Source organism: Peromyscus maniculatus, chromosome 6 (assembly GCF_049852395.1).
Source record: "Peromyscus maniculatus bairdii isolate BWxNUB_F1_BW_parent chromosome 6, HU_Pman_BW_mat_3.1, whole genome shotgun sequence".
Taxonomy (NCBI): domain Eukaryota; kingdom Metazoa; phylum Chordata; class Mammalia; order Rodentia; family Cricetidae; genus Peromyscus; species Peromyscus maniculatus.
In genome coordinates this window covers 62,082,464-62,103,232 of record NC_134857.1, presented here as the reverse complement: position 1 = coordinate 62,103,232, position 20,769 = coordinate 62,082,464, and positions in this window count along the sequence as shown.

Below are 20,769 nucleotides of genomic sequence, written 5' to 3'. Positions count from 1 at the left end.
GATGAGAAAGGCCCAGTAAGATGGCTTAGCCAATAAAAGTATTTGCATCCAAACATCAAGACCATTGCTGGAACCCACATGGAAGAAGGAGAGAAGTGATGCAGTCAAGCTGTCCTTTATCCTCCACACATGCACGATCACACACCTGACCCTCACAACGTACATACACCACACACACACACACACACACACACACACACACACACACACACACACACACACACAAGTAAATATAAATAAAATTTTAAAATAAAATTTAAAAAGCATACGAGTGAATGTGGTTTTAGTTTACTGTTCATCTTTGAAATATATCTCAAGGTTCTTGGCTTTATTGAAGAGTTTAAAGGCATCCTTTTTCCGTGTGTATTTTATGTTCTGTTGAAAAATCTGAGAAACATGTGCTATAGGGAAATAACACAGATAATTTATATATTCAGAACTTTTTCCCAGCATGTATGAAACGTTTTATACTGTCACTTGGCAGTAAGGTGAGTTGAAGTTAAAGGCTGCACACACTTCAAATGTACTATTATTTTCTACGATTCCTTTGTAAAGTCACCTTTGGCTTCTTTTTCCATTTCAGCTCCATCCTCAGTGTTGGCTAATATAACATGTGCTATGTGAACATGTACACATCATTTTACTTTTCTGCGTCCCAAAAAGCATGCCAATGTGAGAAGGTAATTGTGATTTTGAAGAAGTGATGTAGAATTTTTATCTAATATGAGCTTATATAATAAATTCAAAGTACATTTATTAGGTTTACCAGATGCCCATTTTTTCATACTCCCAATTGCTGCTATGTGTGAGAAGATGTGGAGGCAGAAGAGTGAAGCAGATGAGTGGCAAAGGGTTGGGGTTTTTCTTTTCCCCTGCTCAACAGTTCAGAGAGACCATTTCTTTTCAATAACTCCCAGAGGTCTTGGGCTTTTGTGAATGCCCTAGTAGACAAAGCATGCAAGTGTGTATAGCACTGACTAGAGAATTTTAAAACCTAAACAGTAATGGAACTCCCATTGTCCTTAAGAGTGATTTTCAGTATAAAAACCTTTAAAGTATTGAACTGATAATAAACCTTTGGAAGCTCACCACCAGTGGACTGAAATGAAATTTAAATTTAGAATAATCTATAAACTTATTCAGTCTATCCCTTTTCTTTTTACAGACAAAATAAATGCACTAGAGAAACTCAGCTTGCCTACTAGGGTCTCATGGCTTGTGAACATTAGTGTTTGATACCTTGTGACAGCTACTCAGTCCTCTGCAGAAAATAATGCCATACGTTGGTGTATTTTAAACTGTATTTTACTTTGTAACATTAGACCCATAATGTACCTAGTATTTTTTAGGGGGATTTTGTTGTTTTCTTGGAATTTTATTATTATTTTTTTCTATTTTATTTGCAACCATCCAATCTTTCCCCTCAATATAACATTTTAATTGACTATTTGGAAATTTCACATTATGAACCATGATCACACTCTTTTCCCAGATCTGCCCCAACCCTTGTGATCTCTCCACCAAAAGAAGAAGAGAATGAAGAAAAGAAAGAAGAAGAAGAGCGCACACTCACACACACACATACACATCCAAATTGTGTTGCCTATATACCCAATGGAGCATGGTTAAACTTCCAGTAACCAGTTCCTTTAAGAAAACTGAGTCCTTCCCCAACACAGACTCCTGCTAGAGTTGTGGAGAGCTACATTTCAGCATCCTCCTCACAATTTTAGCATTCTCTTCCATAGTTTCCTGTCAAGGCTGTTACTTTTGGGGGGGTTGGGTGGGGGGTAAGGATTGTCACAGAAGCCTTTTGTATCATTCTTTCTCAACTGTGAGTCTACAGTCATCAATACCATGGCAAAAGTAGCTTTATTGTCTTTTACTGTCAGCGGGATCACAAACCATGGACTTCCACATGGTTTCTGGCAACAACATAAACTACAGATATCTACACGGTCTTTGGTGTCAGCATGTGCCATATACCTTAGCATGGTCTCTGGTGGCAGTACAGACCACAGACATCAATATGGCCCTCTGATGCAGGATAGGCCAGGGACACCATCATAGTCCTCAGCCTCAGGACAGGCTTAGGATGTCAACACAGCCTCTAGGGCAACATGGGCCAGTGACATCAACATAGTCCCCAACAGAAGTCAGGCCCATGGACATCAATATAGCCTCAGGTAGCTTTGCAGACCCTTCACATCAGCATGGCCCACAGTGGCCCATGGACATCCCAATGGCCCTTGATTGCCACATGGGGGTCATTGACAGCCCCCGGCTGCAGCAGAAACACAGACCGTGAGAGTCTATGAACTAGGTAACAAAAGTTCATGACAGAGTAAAATGAATTTTGTATACTTTATTTTCTAGCCAGAGTACCTAATCCACATGATGGTACACATACTATACATGTTCCTGGTATTATTTCCTGAAATTTTATGTAAATATGCATTTCATAAGCTATCTGTTTTCTTCTATGTGAAGTTCTTTCCTTACCTCTTCTTATGTAATTGCTTATGATGAATGCACTGGAAGAATGATAAGAGAGATTCTTTCAAAACTAACCTGTAGGTTACTACTCTTACTTCTATAAATCTAGATATGGCATCTTAATGGGATTATCTGTGATTTTTTTCTTGCCACATGTTGTAGTTTTCATCACTAGAACTTTGATGTGAATCATTTCCATACACTTTCTATATTCTATTTAACATTCTGAATGCATGAAATGTAGTTATGTTAATTATTTACATATTCTTATTTCCCCAACATTTATGTCTGGTTTAAGTGAACATTATTCCTTCACAAATGATTCTTTCCTGTCATTTTGCCTGTTAATTAATTTTTGAGTAGATGGGAAACATGGCAAATATTATCTTTGAGGGCATTGGACATTATTATATTTTATAAATAGTTTTGAGTATTTTTTTTTCTGTAATGCAGGCAAGTTGTATAGAAGGAATTTGACCCTTTTAGGTCTTTTAAGAGTTGATAAGTTCCTCCATATTAGGATTAATTACTCCTCCAAACTGAGAAAAGGACTTTTGGATTATTTCTCCCATTGATGTATAAGTTCAGTTTTCCCCTCTTGCTGTTTGTGTTAGATACGTCTTGCTCTGTCCTTTCTGTGACACCACAGTCTTTGGGATTTTTGTCAAAGTATTCAGGCAAGACATAAAGAATGTGTTATAGATGATAGATGGAATTGATTATGAAGTAAGATATTCTCAAGGGTGAACGTGGGTAATAGCCAAGCGGACCACTGTGAAAGAAAATACCCTTGAACGGGTGAGAGTGGACAATGGCCAGAGACTGTTGTGCCAACTACATTTTAAGATATGCATAATTCAACCAATAGACACCACCCTCAAGGATAATTTTCTATCCAGATGATTGACAGGCCCATTCAGCTGATTCTGAAGGGAAGGGAGAGTGGTGCATCTTTATATTTGACAGAAAGTGTCCTGTGGTGTAGAAATCTCAAGTTCTTAGGAAGTTTGTAATGTCACATTTCTACTAAGGACCAAATGTGTGACTAAGTTCCCATCCTTTTCACCACAGTAAAAGGCCTGTGGCTTCAGTTTCTGGTTTTATTAACCAATGATACTGTGGGAGGGCGTGCATCCTCAATTATCTTCATGTGTACTGTTACCTACCTAGATACCTAGCAGTTCCAATAGGCACTGGTCATACTTCTGGATGATCATTTAGCATCTAAGACCCCCCCCCCCACAGGCGTGTGTCCTTGTCAGTATTCTGTGAGCTATTCAGTATACTATGGGATATGGGACACTCTAGGGTCTTGTCTCTTCTCTAGAACTTTAGTCCATGAACCCCTGCTGAGTCATTTTCTCATCAGTACAAGCTATTCTTTCAATAGTTTTTATATTTGTTGTTGTTATTCTTGTTGTTTGTTTGTTTATCTTGTATTACGGTCTGAAATTCTCTTAAGAAAACAAGTCATTTAGTCATAGCACTCATGTGAATATAACACGTGCTTATGAGTGGAAACTGTGAGAACATTGGTTTGATTTACAACAGGAAGAAATAAAATATTGAAAAAAGATGGAAGGTGCAAAGGAAATAAAATAAACTAAGAACTCCAGATAATCAATCCAACTTACTTCAAATCAAAACCATTCAAATGATTAATAAAAAATTAAATATTTTTAAAAGATTGACATTGTACTGTGTTATTTGTTACACAAGCTAGTAAATTATTAGTTAATTATCATTTTGCTAATGAATGTTCAAATCAAGTAATGAAACATTTTTATAAATTATATTTGATTAGTGTGAAAAGACTGCTCAAAGGCTATATCTTTTTTTCTAGTATTTCTTTAGTTAAAGGAATCTCAAATGTAAGGATGCAATTGAATAATTTTTTAAAAGCTTATAATTTAAGATTGAATCAATATACAACTTAGTAAAAAGTTATTATGAAATATTATTTGAAATCTCATTTGATAAAGATATAAGAAGTTGTAATGCAAAAATTATAAAATAACATTTATACAAAATACATAATTACATACTAGGTGTAAAAAACAGTTTTAAATAGACCAAGCACAATTTTTGTCAACTTTTGCATAAGTGACAACTGTTATAAATTGAAATAATTCTATTTCTAGAGAATATCACTTAATGGGCTTATACAACTAGCCCATACTCATAATAAAGAAGCTATGAGTCTAAATAATTTCTTTAAAATTATAAAATCAATTAAATGGCACAAATTACAAAGCAGTATAGGGAAATTTATCTTGTTCTATGAAAGAAATATCCCAGGTGACTTAGGCAAGTTGTCCAGGTTTTGAAAGCCCGTGATGGAATATTATTGAGGAATTTATCTTGTAACATTTAATAGTTTTGGAATAAATTTTTACACAACAAAATTTTCATAGAAAGATTTTGAAAACACCAAAGACCTCCCCCAAAATTTGAGCACTGTGAATATGAGAAATCTTAGTTCATAGGTCCTCTCTACAGTATTTTGTGAAAGTGAAAAGCTGGGGTTGAGTACACATCTGCACATACACCTGTAAGTAATATAGAAGTGGAGTGAAATTTTAGAGTTACCATACACTAAAATATTGCCTTCTGGGACTGGAGAAATGACTCAATAATTAAGTAAAATTGTCACTCTTGGAAAGGACCAGGGTTCCTAGCACCCTCATGCTGGCTCATAACCTTCTATCACTGACTTTCGTTTTTAAATATACTTTTGTCTACATTAAACAATTTAAAACTTTTTTTTAAAAGAAGAGAAGTCCTGTTCATCTGTTATAAAACTAACATTTGGGGGATACATGCTGGTTTGGAAATAAGAACCATTCAAAACAAAAACACAACTTCAGTGGAAAAGGGTCTACTTGGGGGCAAAGTAGACACAGGCGATATTTGAATTGGTTCTAATGGTTTTCTAAAACCTGTGACCATTAACTTCATAAGTCATTCATATTTCTTCTGCAAAACTCGGGTTTTTTTTTTGAAGCTAGTTGCAGTAGCAGCAGCACCAGCAGCAGTAGATCACCCTGTGTTCTCTTTCTTCATCCACACAGAAGCAGCAGCTTACCCTGTGTTTTCTTCATTCACACAGAAGCAGTAGCAGCTCACTCTGTTCTCTCTCTTCATTCATGCAGCAGCAGCAGCAGGTCCCCCTGTGTTGTTCTGAGTCTTCATTCATGTAGCTGCAGCACACCCTGTATCCTATCTCTTCATTCACACAGCAGCAACAGCCCAATATTAATTTTCATATTCTACAGGGTATCTACAGGGTTCTGTCTTCATTCACACAGCAATGTCTTACCCTGGGTTCTGGCTTCATTTATAGAGCAGCAAGGCACATCATGTATTCTCTTCATTCATACAGCAGCAGCAACAGTAGCAGTTGCTTACCCTGTGTTTTCCTGTGCTGTCTTAATTCACACAGCATTAACTTACTCTGTGTTCTGTGTCTTCTCTCATACAGCAGCATCTCACCCTTTGTTCTATATCTTCATTCTTGCAGCAGCAGCAGCAGGTCACTCTGTGTTCTGTATTTTCCTTCATACAGCAACAGCAGCTTACCCAGGTTCTCTGTCTTCATTCACACAACAGAGGCTCACCCTGTGTTCTGTCTCTTCATTCACACAGCAGCAGCACCTCACCCCATATTCTCTCTCCTGCTTTATTTCTTTGTTTTTTTTTTTTCCTCATCTGACTTTTTACCAGGCTGCACACACAAGAGTTTTCATAAATCATCTCCTCAGCTAAAAATCCAAGCTCTTCAAATTATTTTCTACAAAACATTTTTTATGTAACTATGTGACACAGATGCGTTTTCCTCTAATTTCTGAGGGCACATTACTTTTCCCCCTATGAGTCCCCACCAGTTTCATCCTGAATACCTATTTGCAAGCCAATTGTGGTTCTAAGGAATTTTCATATTCTACAGGGTATAGCTGAAGTTTTCCTGGTCCCACCTGGCTCCTGTGGTCCCTCACTCCTGCAGCTACTTAGACCCAAATGAACACACAGAGGCTTAATATTAATTAAAACTGTCCAGCCATTAGCTCAGGATAACTATTGACTAGCTCTTACACTTAAATTAACCCATAATTCTTATTTATGTTTAGCTACATGGCTTGGTACCTTTTCCCAGTTCTGCCTTCACATGTTGCTTCTCATGGTGGCAGCTGGCAGCATCTCTTGACTCAGCCCTCCTGTTTCCAGAATTCTCCTCTTTCTTTGTCCTGCCTATACTTCCTGCCTGGCTACTGACCAATCAGCACTTTATTTATTAACCAATTAGAGAAACACATTCACAGCATACAGAGCAATATCCACAGCACTTCTCCTTTTCTTTTTTTTCTTCAAAAAGGAAGGTTTTAACTTTAACATAGTAAAATTACATATAACCAAACAATTAGCAAGCAAGAATTACAGTTACAATATCTAGTTTATTTATAATATCTAGTCTATTTGTATTTGGCACAATTAAAAAAGATATCCTGTCTATCCTATATTTGTGAGTCTAAGGTTTCATATCTAATTTATCTTTTATCATAACTAAGAAAAGTATAATTATATAGTCTTCAACTACATCAAAGACCTCAGAAGGTTACAATATTACCTAAGTAAACACGAAATGCAGTGTAAGCAACTTCTAAAAATCTGAATGACAGAGACAGCTGGCTGCCTGGACAGTCACCCAAAGTTCCTTTGTAATGTTGGGGCAGCCATCTTCAGTCCACAGACCTAGAGTCTCTCAGTCACTTTTCTCTGTGTCCTGTAGAATGTCTGGCATTTTCCTCTGTGAAGCAAAAACCTGAAAGATCATTTTGCTTTGCAAAGTTCAATGGTCACCTTTCTATGGGTCCTGCATATCTAGTTAATACAACATTTTGTCAAGCAGTCCAGGCAAGAAGAGTTTCTTGCCCAAATGAATATTTTTTGCCAAGAAGAAGATAAACTCCATATGGAGTGTCTTTGATGCCCATCCTCCTCTCTGAAGTAAATCAATGCTGCCAAGAGCAGACATGTCTCACTGTCCAGAAATTCTAAATTTTTAAAACATTTTAAATGCCATGTTCTGTAGATATTTGAAGTGTTTGAAGATTATCTATCTATCTGAAATATATCTATGCATATCTAGAAAACTAAACTAACATGAGTATACATTTGATTATCATAGATGATTAAATCCCCCTTTCTTCTTTTAGAAAGATATTGACTATGACCAATAACAATTTGTAACCAACAACCTAAACAAAGACAAACATCTATAATCCATTATTTAGGAATGCAGGTATAGTTTTCTAGGCCACTTCCTGCTGACAAAGGGCACTGATAATCTTATGGGGACATGAAGAAAATTTTAGGATTATGTTCAAGTCCTGACTGGAGTGGTCTACAAGGCTATTCTCTGAGCCAGTTGCATTGAAACTGTTCTGGATTTTGGCTCATCTGAGTCATGGTGTCATAGGACACCTTTCAGGTAGTCTTGGCTGGTCAAACCTGATGTATCTTAATCTGGAAAAACCCATAGCCTCTTGTTTCCTGTGGAAACAAAAGCAGAGCTTCCTTTCCGAAGCAACATACCTTACATCCAAATTTGGGGTCAGGGTAGGTACCTTTAAAATATACATATTGGTTTAAGTGAGCAGCCTTTACAATCAAATGTCTTTTTGCAGTTAAAAATCCCAAAGACGCCGGGCGGTGGTGGCGCACGCCTTTAATCACAGCACTCGGGAGGCAGAGCCAGGCAGATCTCTGTGAGTTCGAGGCCAGCCTGGGCTACCAAGTGAGTTCCAGGAAAGGCACAAAGCTACACAGAGAAACCCTGTCTCGAAAAACCAAAAAAAAAAAAAAAATCCCAAAGACAACACAATCCAGATTCTCTGTGTAATATCCGTTTTATGTGGTTTATTTTTTATATTACTTTTCCTTTCTCTTAAAGGCTTTATTTTTTAAAACTTTCTCTTTCTTTATATAACTGTATATATATATATATGTATATATATATATATATGTATATATTTTTTTTTACTCTCTTCCAAGCCTATGTATATTTTTACACACATTGTAAACCATTTAGAGGTTTATTTCATCTGAATCTGTCTTATTGTGAACCTCTTGCTTTAAACTGCAGCATTACTACAACTGAAATGGCAGCTGTGGCTGCTGGTTCAGCCCACCTCAGCTTTCCAACATGGTGGAACTATGTTTACCACCAACTTTGAAGGAACCATGCACACTGCTGGACTCTGGGAAGAAGTGAGTCTATGTCTCTCAAACAGTGTGTAGCCCAGAAACCATTTTTTTTTTGTACTAGCAAAAGTTATATTGACCACACAGCATACTGTGCAACTTGGAATCTGCCATGCTTCAGGCCAAGCCTGCATGGCATGAACCCACCATAGAGTAGTTCAAACACGCATGTTGCGGTGTTTCTCCATCCTCATGAGACATGAAACAGGAGCCTGTTTTTTGCTCCATTTAGAATTGCTTATTAATTATTCTCAGGTTTCAGGTAGAAACTCAAGCCATTGGGTGCCATTTGTAGCTGAAGTTTTCCTGGTCCCACCTGCTCCTATGGTCCCACCTGCTCCTATGGTCCCATTTTTTTTTTTTTTGTCCAAAAGAGTGATACAAACTTTATCAGAAAATTATGAAGTATTAACTCTCAACTGAAAGATTACAGTTGGATGGTATGCAGATTTATTAACCATGTGAATCAAGTCAGCACTTGAGTCCACCAGTTAGAAAACAGGGAGATTCTGATTTCAGGGTAAACAATTGACTTCCATTTGTCTTCAACTTTCTTTAGAATGTAAATGCTTATATATTAGTACCTGAGAATTTGTGAAGCACTAGGTTCCTAGGAGGAGCAGAAATTTGTTGCACGTGGGCCAGATATAGCGGCAATTAATGAGGCAATTCTACATAGTTTATCTGTTAATTAAAAGAGGCTTATATCAGGGTAACTTACAACCAATAAAGGGTCAGTTATAGGATCTGGGAGAGGTGAGGTGCAGTCCAGTGTGCTTCTCTGGAGATCTCTGACTTGGTCTGGAATCCAGCATCCAGGATCAGGAGGAGCCAAGAGAGCCAGCACATACTTATCTTGGGTATTAAGGGTCTTGTTTCAGCCCTGCCCCAGGGGCAGGTCATAGGCAGGTGTTGCAGTTACCTGCTGCCTCACTAGGGGCAGTACTTCAAGGTCAAAGCAGGAACTGTTACCCACTATAATTTTGTCTTATACCTGCCTCACTATTTTATGTTTAAACATATGACCTATTTTCTCTTTTATGATTTTACAGCGAGATGGTCAACTGGGATGATTGTACTTCATTTACATGAGTTTTATGGCAAGATGAGGATTGTTGAGTTGGCTAGAATTAATGAGTTTTCTTTGTGTCAGTAGATGCTGTGATAAGACAACTCCTTAAGTGATGTAGAGGTAGGTAGGGTGAAATGGACTTGACATATGAGATGGATATATTTCTTATAAATGGATCATAATGTTGACTGAAAGTTGCCAAAGTCTTTGAAACCTGCAAATATGCTGCTATTTAACAAAACATAAATGTATTTTGAGAGAGAATTAATTTTATTGAGAGGTTTGCCACTAGATAAATATATTGGCATTCATGGTCCTGTGGCCCCCAAATAATCATTAGAGACTGATACTCTTCCCAGTTTGTGTGTGTGCTTTTACAGAAGAGGGAGAAACTCAATGGAAGACAGAATCACCCACTGTCATCAGTCATGAACATGGAAGAAGTATGCCATTATCTTTGAAGAGTTCTCCAAGCCAAGCAAGAGGGTCTTCTAAAAGCTTAGAACAGTGTGTGCTGTGAGATGGTCTGTATGTCAAATTGCTCTGACTAGTCAATAAATAAAACACTGATTGGCCAGCAGTTAGGCAGGAAGTATAGGCGGGACTAACAGAGAGGAGAAAAGAAAGAACAGGAAGGCGGAAGGAGTCACTGCCAGCTACCGCCATGACAAGCAGCATGTGAAGATGCCGGTAAGCCATGAGCCATGTGACAAGGTATAGATTTATAGAAATGGATCAATTTAAGCTATAAGAACAGTTAGCAAGAAGCCTGCCATGGTCATACAGTTTGTAAATAATATAAGCGTCTGTGTGTTTATTTTGTAAGTGGGCTGTCAGACTGCCCGCGGCTTGGTGGGACCTGGAGAGAAGCTCTCCAGCTACAAGTGTGCCACTGAGATCCAGCAAGCAAACAGGTATCTCTAGAACATAGCTGCAATAACTATGAAAGTAACAAAATAAGTAAGGATTGCCAGAGCCACAATGAACATTATCTTTCCCAGTGAATTGCATGCCCTGGTACTACATTACAGCACTGAATATATGACGTTGTACGGTAGATGCATGGCAACAGCAAAGAGCACTGGAATGTTCACTCACTGACTATCATTGAGATAACCCTATCTTCCTCCTGGGAAAAACCCTCCAAAAGTCAACTTTGTTTCTTCTAGATAACGTGGAAGAATCCTTGCTAATTCACTGCAGCTCCATTTTTCACATTTTCTGAATTTCAGCCCCACAGTAACTTCATAAATAGAGTCATATTGTTTAGTGTTATGGCATGATATTTACTCCTGTTGCAAAGCTTTCCTGCATACTTATCTCCCATGTAATAAACCACTCCTGTGCCCATTCTTAGATTCCTCTTAGATACCTTTGCAGTTTTAGATTTTGTAGAGGTACCAAAAAAAAAAATCTGTGAGAATTATTCTTTGCAGAACAATCCATGATAATAGAAATTATAATGTGGATACCTAAGTGGCAATAAAAATCTATTAGAGAGACATGAAGAAAATTATTGGCATAATAGAATGAGGTAACATCTCCTAAGTTATCAAGTCATTGTTTAAATCATTACTTTTTTTTTTTAAATTTATGACCTCTTTTCAATACCCCTCTTTTGTGTTGATGCTATATTTCAGGAAGACTGGTGATTCCGAGAGCTTTCTGTGTCTAAAATTTTCAAATCATTTCTTTTTATTCTTCTTCTTCTTTTTTTTTTTTTTTTTTTTTTTGGTTTTTCAAGACAGGGTTTCTCTGTGTAACTTTGCACCTTTTCCTGGAACTCACTTGGTAGTCCAGGCTGGCCTTGAACTCACAGAGATCCACCTGGCTCTGCCTCCTGAGTGCTGGGATTAAAGGCATGCGCCACCACCGCCCGGCCATTTCTTTTTATTCATTTTTGGAATATTATTCACAAATATACATGCATATTTATAAATAATCAATGTAGTGAAAAGAGCAACCAATAATGTAATTATAAAACAAATTCAAATAAATTATTCCATTCATCATCACTTGGTCATTTGTAATATTTAATTTTTAAAAATTACTGTCAGGTGTTGTAGAGAGACCTAAGTTGGTGGGTTGCTTGTCTGACAGTCATGAAGGACTGCCCCACCTTAGGTTCCCAGCTCTGCATAATCTCTGAATGGCAGCACACCTCTATTCCTATTCAGAGGAGGTCAGGGGATCAGAAGTTCACAGCCATCTCTGGGTTCATAGAGAGTTCAAGTCTAGGACACATAAAACCCCATCTCAAAAAAACAAGATGAAAAGAGAAAAATATTCCTTTAAGTAATCAGCCAGAGCAAAGCCATGGCACACACATTTACGCATTTCAGTAAGAATAAACTACCTATACTAACTCCCTGCCTTCTAAATCCAAGATTTAAGCTTCAAGTATGAAGCTGGATGCCTTGAGCTTGCATGTCTGCCAATGCAATTCATGTAATTAAATTAATAAATTTAAGGCAAAATTAAAGAAGGTGATAATGAGTTTGCTCAAAGAAACATAAATGAACCGTGCTGCTGAAGGCCTGTGCAGAAAGTGAAGTGATCTACCAGTTCTAATTAAGGCAGGGCTATGAAATGTAAGCGTAGGCAGAGTGCCGAGTGACCTACTTTCCCACTTCTAAAGTCCCTTTCCCAGATGAGTTGCCCTCTTCTGTGTTCCATGTTTATTTTATAAACTCAGATGATTAATACTTAAAATGCAAGTGAAGAAACATAACAAACAGGGCATTTAAAACACCAATGTCTGATTACCCAAAGGTAGGTTTCACATTGGATTAAATAATATATTGTTGTCATTGAATAGATTATTAATTATACATATGAAATTCCTAATATGCAATATCCTGACACTTGGATTCTAAATTAAATTTAATGCGATTGTTTCAGATAGCTCTTTCTAGCCAGGAGCTAATTAAACCCAACAAGAAAATCTTTATAACTGTGCCCTACTTAAAACCACAAATTGTGTTTTATCAGAGTGGAAATATTCATTAGCAAGAGGGCTGCTGTGGTGATTTGAATGATAAGTGCCCCTACCAGGTAGGTTCATGTATTTGAACGGTTGGTCTCTAGTTGTTCTGAGGACTTTATGGCACTTTGGGGAGGTACAGCCTTGATAGAGAAAGTACATTGGTTGGACAGTCTCTGATGGTTTATCACCTCACCCCACATCCTGTTCCCTCCCTTTGCTCCCTGTGTGTGGATAAGGATGTAATGAGTCAGCTTCCTGTTCTGCCCCCATACCATGGCTTTCTTTTAAAATTTGAGCTAAAAAAATATTCCAAATTCAATTTTGGTTATGGAATTTTATCACAGCAACAGAAAATAACTAACACAGATGCTATGTAGTTGTTGGTTTTTAATACATAGTTTCATTATATTTTGAAGGTATGTTAGTCAAAGATGAATACCTTAGGCCTTGGTTCTACTGGTATTTCCAAACAGATTACAACCCAAAAGAAGGCTCCAGAAAGAGAATCAAGTCATAGACCCTTGGAAGCATGGAAGTGAACGGTTCTTTTCTAGGTCATTGAGTGCTGTCTCTAAGCAAGAGAGAATTTTGCCACAAATGGGTTCATTTGTCTTTCTGCAATCAATTAGCCCACTGAAATTCCCTCAGGTAGAAGCAAGTCTCTCTTCTGTGTATGATAAGATCATTCCTGGCAGTACAATTAATTGTTCCCTAGCAAAAGCTGGTACAGACATAATATGGATAAGGCATCTTCTTCATTGTAGGAGTCCTTGTAAAAATTGGTTTAAGGCAGTACAATTCAATGTCTGAAGTGAATAAAATATTGTTAAGAATGATTTTGTAATTTCCTCTTGTTTGTATTTCTTAATTCTCTTTGTTGGGTTATATGTTTATTTTCTTGCAATGATTTTAGTAAATGCTCTGAGTATGTGGGTCTCAAAGCCAAAGCAATGTGGCTCATTTGTTCTGCAAGCTGCTTGGGAGCCATAAACAGAGATTAAAAGAGGTGAGTGATTAACTTCGCTTTCTTGCTAACAGGCTCATTTGCTCAACCTTGTATCACATTGCCAAGCACAGTTTTTAGTTCGATGTTGTGGAAGACTAAATCTGCACTCACATAATACCATCTCTTCATGGTCAAGTAATCATTGGTAGAGGGTCTAAAAACAACTGTTGATTTTAAAATTCAAATATAAAAAACATTTGTATGGCTTTCACTTCTAGAACACTTCTAGAAATGTTGTTCAACTTGAATGTGATGGTAAGACGATAATAGGGTCAGTGTTTGTGTTTTCTTGGCCATCATAGCATCTGTAGACAATCTCAAGTTTCATTTTTCATATCTTACCAGTATCATATCAACCAGTAGATCCTGGTTGTCTTAGTATGAAAAGAGAGCAGTCTTGTTTATTTTAATTTTCCAACATTCCTTCAATGATTACTTAGTAACAAAAAAAAGTTACTATTTTGTGAGAGTCCATATTTCAAAGCCTGAAGAAAACTGATGAGACAAAACCTAACAAAGCAAAACTCCCAAACAGTACCTGAGATTAAGGAATAGCTAGTGAGCTTTAGTGGTTATGAGTAAACTACAGCTATTACTGTTAAGTTTAATGTGAAGTAGTTCAGTTACTAGATATTATGGATTTGTCATTATTGATGAATTCTATTTTTAACAGTTATGTTTTTATTGAATGAGTTGTTAAAATTTTATTTTGCATAAGTCATTCTGCATCTCTGTATATTATCCTAGATCTAAAAAATATATCTGGATAAGGCATAGGAAAATTTATAAAACTTTCTAACATATAATTATATTTCATTTCAGATTCCAGATAATATGTTTCTCTATGAAAACTAGATGTTAAGTTTTGTGATAAAAAGTTTTCAAAATTTAATGGAGAAAAAATATAGAAACTTGTTACTTAATTTTGTGATTTGGCCATTTTTTTCTCATTTACTTATTTATTTATTTAATTTTAAGTTCTTGACCACATTTCTCCTTTATCACTAGTTAGGAAATTGTCATTTAAAAATTTGGTAGCTACTAAAGACTGCCTATGTGTACAAAGCACTTTCTCTTCTAATTAAAAAAAAATTTTTTTTGGTTAACATGTTTTATCATTGAATCTTAATGTACTTTGTCCTCATTTGTCTCCCCTTACATTAATCCTGTTCTTTAATTTTCTTTTAAATTCAAGTCAGTAATCTCTAAGATTTCTGTATCTAAGTATTACTTACATAGTTTAGTAGGCATGCAGATGAGAATCAAGGGAAAGAATGGGCACTTATTATCAAAATCTTTGTTCCTGGGAATTTCTAATATTACTTGGGAATTTTACTTTACTCCTTCATTAAAAATCTTTTATTTGTCTTTTGGTAAATTCTGAGGTAAGTTAAGGAGCAGAGTTTCTAGTAACTACTTTAAAAATCAAAACTCTGCCTAGCCTTATTACTGCAAGCTTAGAAGCCCAAAGACTTGGGAGGCCATGGCCACAGGATTGCTTAGACAATATGGTAAAACTGAGTCTTAACAAAATACCTTATTGAATATTGTTACTCACTGTTTCAAAACAGACACTCATTCCCAGCCGTTCTACATATTCCAACATTAAATAACACCTACAATTCAAAGTAACATGTTTATTTTATGAGACTGTTATCTAAGTATATTTGGATTGCTCTAAAAAATAAAGTACACTAAGGAACAGATTTTAAAAAGACATTATCCTTACTTTTCTGGAGGCTGAGGTGTCTGAGAGGAAGACAGCAGGAGCTTCAGTGTCTCATGAAAATCCATGTCCTTAGAGAGTTGTCTTTTCACCCTCCCGTTACATGGTGGGTGGTGGAGTTGACATCCCTCAAGCATCTTTTGTTAGGATATTAATCTCATGAGCTTATTATCATTCCCCCAATGGCCCCAGTCTTCTGATACTGATACCTGGGAGGAGAGGATTTTAACTTATGAAATAATGATAACAAGTCTTTGAGTTATAGCACAGGTGTTTTAAATGAACAATATTTCTGTTGTGTTTACTCTCATACTTATAAAACTTACATGGCATTTCCTAGGTGTGATGCTCAATAAATCCCCTGATCCAAGGTTTGTTTACTGTGTGAAAACTTATCATTTCCTTCTCAGTGCTGGGATTAAAGGCATGTGTGCTTCCCAAGCAAAGGCATGGGATCTCAAGTGCTGGGATTAAAGGCATGTGATAACCAATTACTTGGATTAAATGTGTGTGCTACCACTGCCTGGCTCTTTTTCTCTCCTAGACTGAGACATTCTCATGTAGTCCAGGGTAGCTTCGAACTCACAGTGATCTGTCTGGAGTGCTAGGTTAAATGGTGTGTGCCACCACTGTATGGCCTCTATGTTTAATCTATTGGCTTGTTCTGTCCTCTGGTCTTCAGGCAAATTTTATTAGGGTACACAGAAGCTTTATCTAATAAACTTTATGATATAGTCAAGGATGTTTCCAATCAAGGTTTTGTGGTGCTGGTTGGTTTAATTCTGACTGTTGTAAAATAAGAAAGGAAAACAAAGCATTGAGGGAAAGACTGTACAGTAAAAGGAACTGAAGTTTGTTTTGGAGAATGCCTGCCACTCCAGCTGGTATATTACTGCAAATTAAGAAGTGTTTTCTGAATCGAGATAAGGGCACTACTAAAAAGGAATATCAAGAGAGGAACCTTGAAAGGGTGAGTGCAACAACTTTTCTGAAGTTACTGGAAAGATGAGTGACGAGTTTTCAGTGTCATATCCAGGCACATAACAGGCATCTTACAGAGAATCTAAAGGGATGCCACCTAAGACAGTTGTAAATGAATTTTTTTTCAATCTTGTATCGTGAACCCTGTTGAGATTACCAGAAAGCCACAAAGCAACAATACAAAGGGAACCAAGCTTATTAGATTGTTGTTGCCCACAGCTTTTTTTATTATCAATAAGCAGTATTGGAAAACCAGTCAAAATTTGCTTTGCCTCTCGATAAATGAAGGCAGAACCAAGAAATTGGAAGGAAATTCAGACAGCCAACACGATCTATTCCTGACTCCAACATCTTCAAACTGCTCCAGCTGCTATGGACCAGTGATGCAAATTTGGTTCCTACCCCCATTTCCAATGCATTCTACAACATCCCTATCTCTGTGGTAATGTCAACAACTGTCTACACTATAAACTCTACAGGAAGTTCCCCAATCAAAGGGAGTTTAATGAGTCAGAATCTCCCTCTCTTCTTTTCTTTTGTTTGTTTTCTTCTGATTTTTCCACTGACCACCTATCCTATTGATTGTGCACTTTCTTTTGTAAAGGTAATATATATATATATATTCCAGTTTGCATTAGTGTTAGCTAACTAATACTGGGCTGGAGCTTGTCCTAGAGTGTACTCAATATGTCAAGTGTCACACCATGGAACAAATCAGATTTACTGTCCCCCAACAGATATCAAATGCTAATAGCTCCTCAGCTGAGGATGGTACTTCATGCCCACCTTCCATCCTCCATGCGGAGATTTTGTCTGATTTGAGCTTAAGCAGGTCTTGTTAATGCTGCCACAATCACTGTGAGTTCATATGTGCATCATTCCTGCTGTGTTTGGAAAACACTGCGTCCTTGAAGTCATGCTCCATATCTGGCTTTGACAATCTTCTGCCTCCTCTTTAAAAATGATCTCTGAGCTCTGCTGGTGGTGTTAGATATTATAGAAATGATGTTTATGTTTAGTTATAAAACAGGAAAGCATTTCTAATAAGCATATCATTAGTAGTCTTTCACGGAAAATTTTCTTGTGTTTTTATTAAAAGTCAATTCTGAAGACCGTTTGATGTTTTAAATTTATGAGCTCTATAAATATAAGATCATCATGTGAAGATGCAAGTAAGAAGAAGAAGTCCCTGAGACAAGTGTTTTTGTTAACATTGTTTCCTATTTATATCAGTCCTTCCATACTCATGAATAAGTTGATACTTTAAAAAAGCTGAGAGAACTGGCAAATTCTCAAGGTGCGCACATAGACACCTTGAGACCCACAGTTCACTCATGAAAGTCTCTGAGTATTTCCACAGCTCTGGCTAAGACAGAAGCTTTGGTATCTTCAGGGCCAGGGCACTGCCTGACTAACTCAAGATCCAGTTACACGAGATTATAGTATATCCTACTCAATGACTGTAGAGTTCTGTGAACCTGACTTTTCAGTTCTCTCCACAGCAGATGTCAAAAGATGTCATAAAATCAGGGTGAAATAAGGTTGGTGCTATTCAGCCAGATTTTAAAGATTAAGTTGTGGCCTAACCAATTGGTACACATGATCCATTTGAAAGTGACTGTAATTACTTAAGGATTAAATGGAAATAGTTTTTCTTATAATTTATGGATAGCAGTTGGTTTAAAATGACTACTAAGTTTTTTGAATATTAACAATTATTGAATTGCATAGACTTACGTACTTAATGAATAAAACTGTATGAGGCCAAAGTTTTCTGGGGACACAATACAAACATTCCTGTGGACTGAACAAGTTCAGAAACCTAAGTTATGTGCATCTATTATTATTATTATTTATTGGAATTGTGTTTCAAATTGGTGTAGTTCTAGGACGAATTGCTCATAGGAAAAATGTTATGATGAGGTTCAGAACGAAACAAAATTTATTTGTGAGAGTAAGTTTGTGATCACAGTCCAAACCACTTCTGATTTGTTTATTACCCATAGAACTTGAGATCAACATCCAGTTTGGAGTCATTGCAAAAGATGACCAAATATAAAAAGCAGTGAGGTTTTTTTTTTTTTTTTTTTTTTATTTTTATTTTTTTTTTTTTGGTTTCAGAAACACTTGAAAACATAGTTCTGGAACACTTCAGATTTTACAAAACCAAATGAATATTGCCAAAGCACTCATTTCTCTACATGTTAAGCTCTTGTGTGCTGGTGGGGAAATGTAATCCTTATGTTACACTTCACTCATCAGAATTTTTGATGAGTACTACAGTATTTGATCTCAAAACTCCTTAGAAGAATTTATGTCTAGAAATTCTAGTTTTATAAGCCACTATTGAACTTCTCTTCTTCAATCCTGAAATTCACTTTTTTTTTCCAAATCAAGTGGGAAGATAACTTAAATTTTTACTTGAGTTTGCTGCAGTTCAGAAACCAAATCGGGGTGGACAACTAGTGCAACAGTTTCACTCTTTCAAAACGTGGCTGATTCAAGTTGCATTTCATATTAGAAATACAATTTCAGGAATTAATAAGCTAAGCAGACGTAAACTATTTTATGTGTATTATACCTTGATAAAAATAGTCTCTTTCTGGCATGCAATACTGATGAATACATTTAAATTCAAAGCAGTAAGTGCAAATAATCACATTTATAGTCAACAACTTTTCCAGTAAAGATAATGTGATACACTCTGTGATATAAAAAGACAATTAAATAGCATCTTGATATTTGCTGGATTAAATCATATCAAGATTGCCCCATTTAGAAGGTAAGAGGTGGTCCTCTATCGACATTACTCATGTTGTTTCTGTGAAGTGGCCATGACTTTTTCAGCACAGAAAGTATTTGAGAAGATCTTGGATAAAGAAGGGTCTAGCAGTTTTTTGTTTGTTTGTTTGTTTGTTTTTGGTTTTTGGTTTTTCAAGACAGGGTTTCTCTGTGTAGTTTTGGTGCCTGTCCTGGATCTCTCTATATAGACCAGGTGACCTCGAACCCACAGAGATCTGCCTGGTTCTGCCTCCCAAGTGCTGGGATTTTTTTTAAAAGTGCTGTTTAAATTATCTTATGTTCCAGCAAACTGTCAATCAATTTCTCAATTAACAAAGAAGTAGACTTCATATCTTAGTGTCAGTTGACGTTATTCAGGATAGCCAGGTTCTACATTTATTATTGTAAACACCAGGGATTTGAAAACAATAAACATAATGTTCCTACCACACCTTGTTTATTCCAAAAGCCCTGTGCCAGGCCACATGGTGATGTCAGTGATATTCATAGAGCCAGAGGGAGGTGAGAAGACCATGGAGGACACACTGGGATCTTCAGCCTTATGGTGAAAACTAAGTGGACTCTTGCTCAAATTTCATTGCCCAGAGCAAATCTCATGGTTGCCAGAATCAAAGCAAATAAGAAACTACAATCCTGCCAGGTGGGTTGAAACAAAAGGAGGCTGTAGGCAAATAGCTCTTAGGACTGCAATGTTGGGACTTTAAATTAGGAATGCTGGATGGTATGAGGTCCACCACAGAATTTACACTTTAAATGACAATGAAGTTCTAGAAGGGATCTGTCAGTATTCATAAGGGTTGGACTCTAGAAAAGGCAGTGGGATGCTGTGTGGGATGAGGAGGGGTTTGCTCCCCTAATGTTTCGGTGGACTGAGTTTTCCATGGCAAATAGCTTTTTTAGTGTGATGGGATCTTATTAACCAAGGAATGGCAATCAGAACCAGAATAAGATAATGATGTACCATGGAGCCAAGTCAATGGGTGACTATGGCTTTCTATTGTTTACCCTAAATTGTCAACTGGATGTTGATTCGATTGAGAACAAGTGGAGAAAACTAATCCAAGCTGTTTGGTTTCTGTATTTGGAAGGCTTGTTGGATGTTTAGATGGGAATACTCTTGCAAGCATTTTCTTTTCCCTTCCCTGCCCTTTTCCTCTTATTCTAGCTCTATGGTCTCAGAATGCTTTATGGTCTGGGTCAGGACTAAGAGACATTTTATTTTGTGAGGAAGCATATTGTATACAAACGTTTAAATAGCTCCCATTACAGGAACTTTTTTTTTAATTTTTAACACATTAGAATTTTCAAGAAATCATTTATGAGTAATAAAAATGTAAATAGAGCTCCTCCTGAGACATGCATACATAAAATATATTTTAGAATTTGAATACTACATTCATCTTTTAAAAAATTATTTATTTGTGCTTTTATGCCATTGC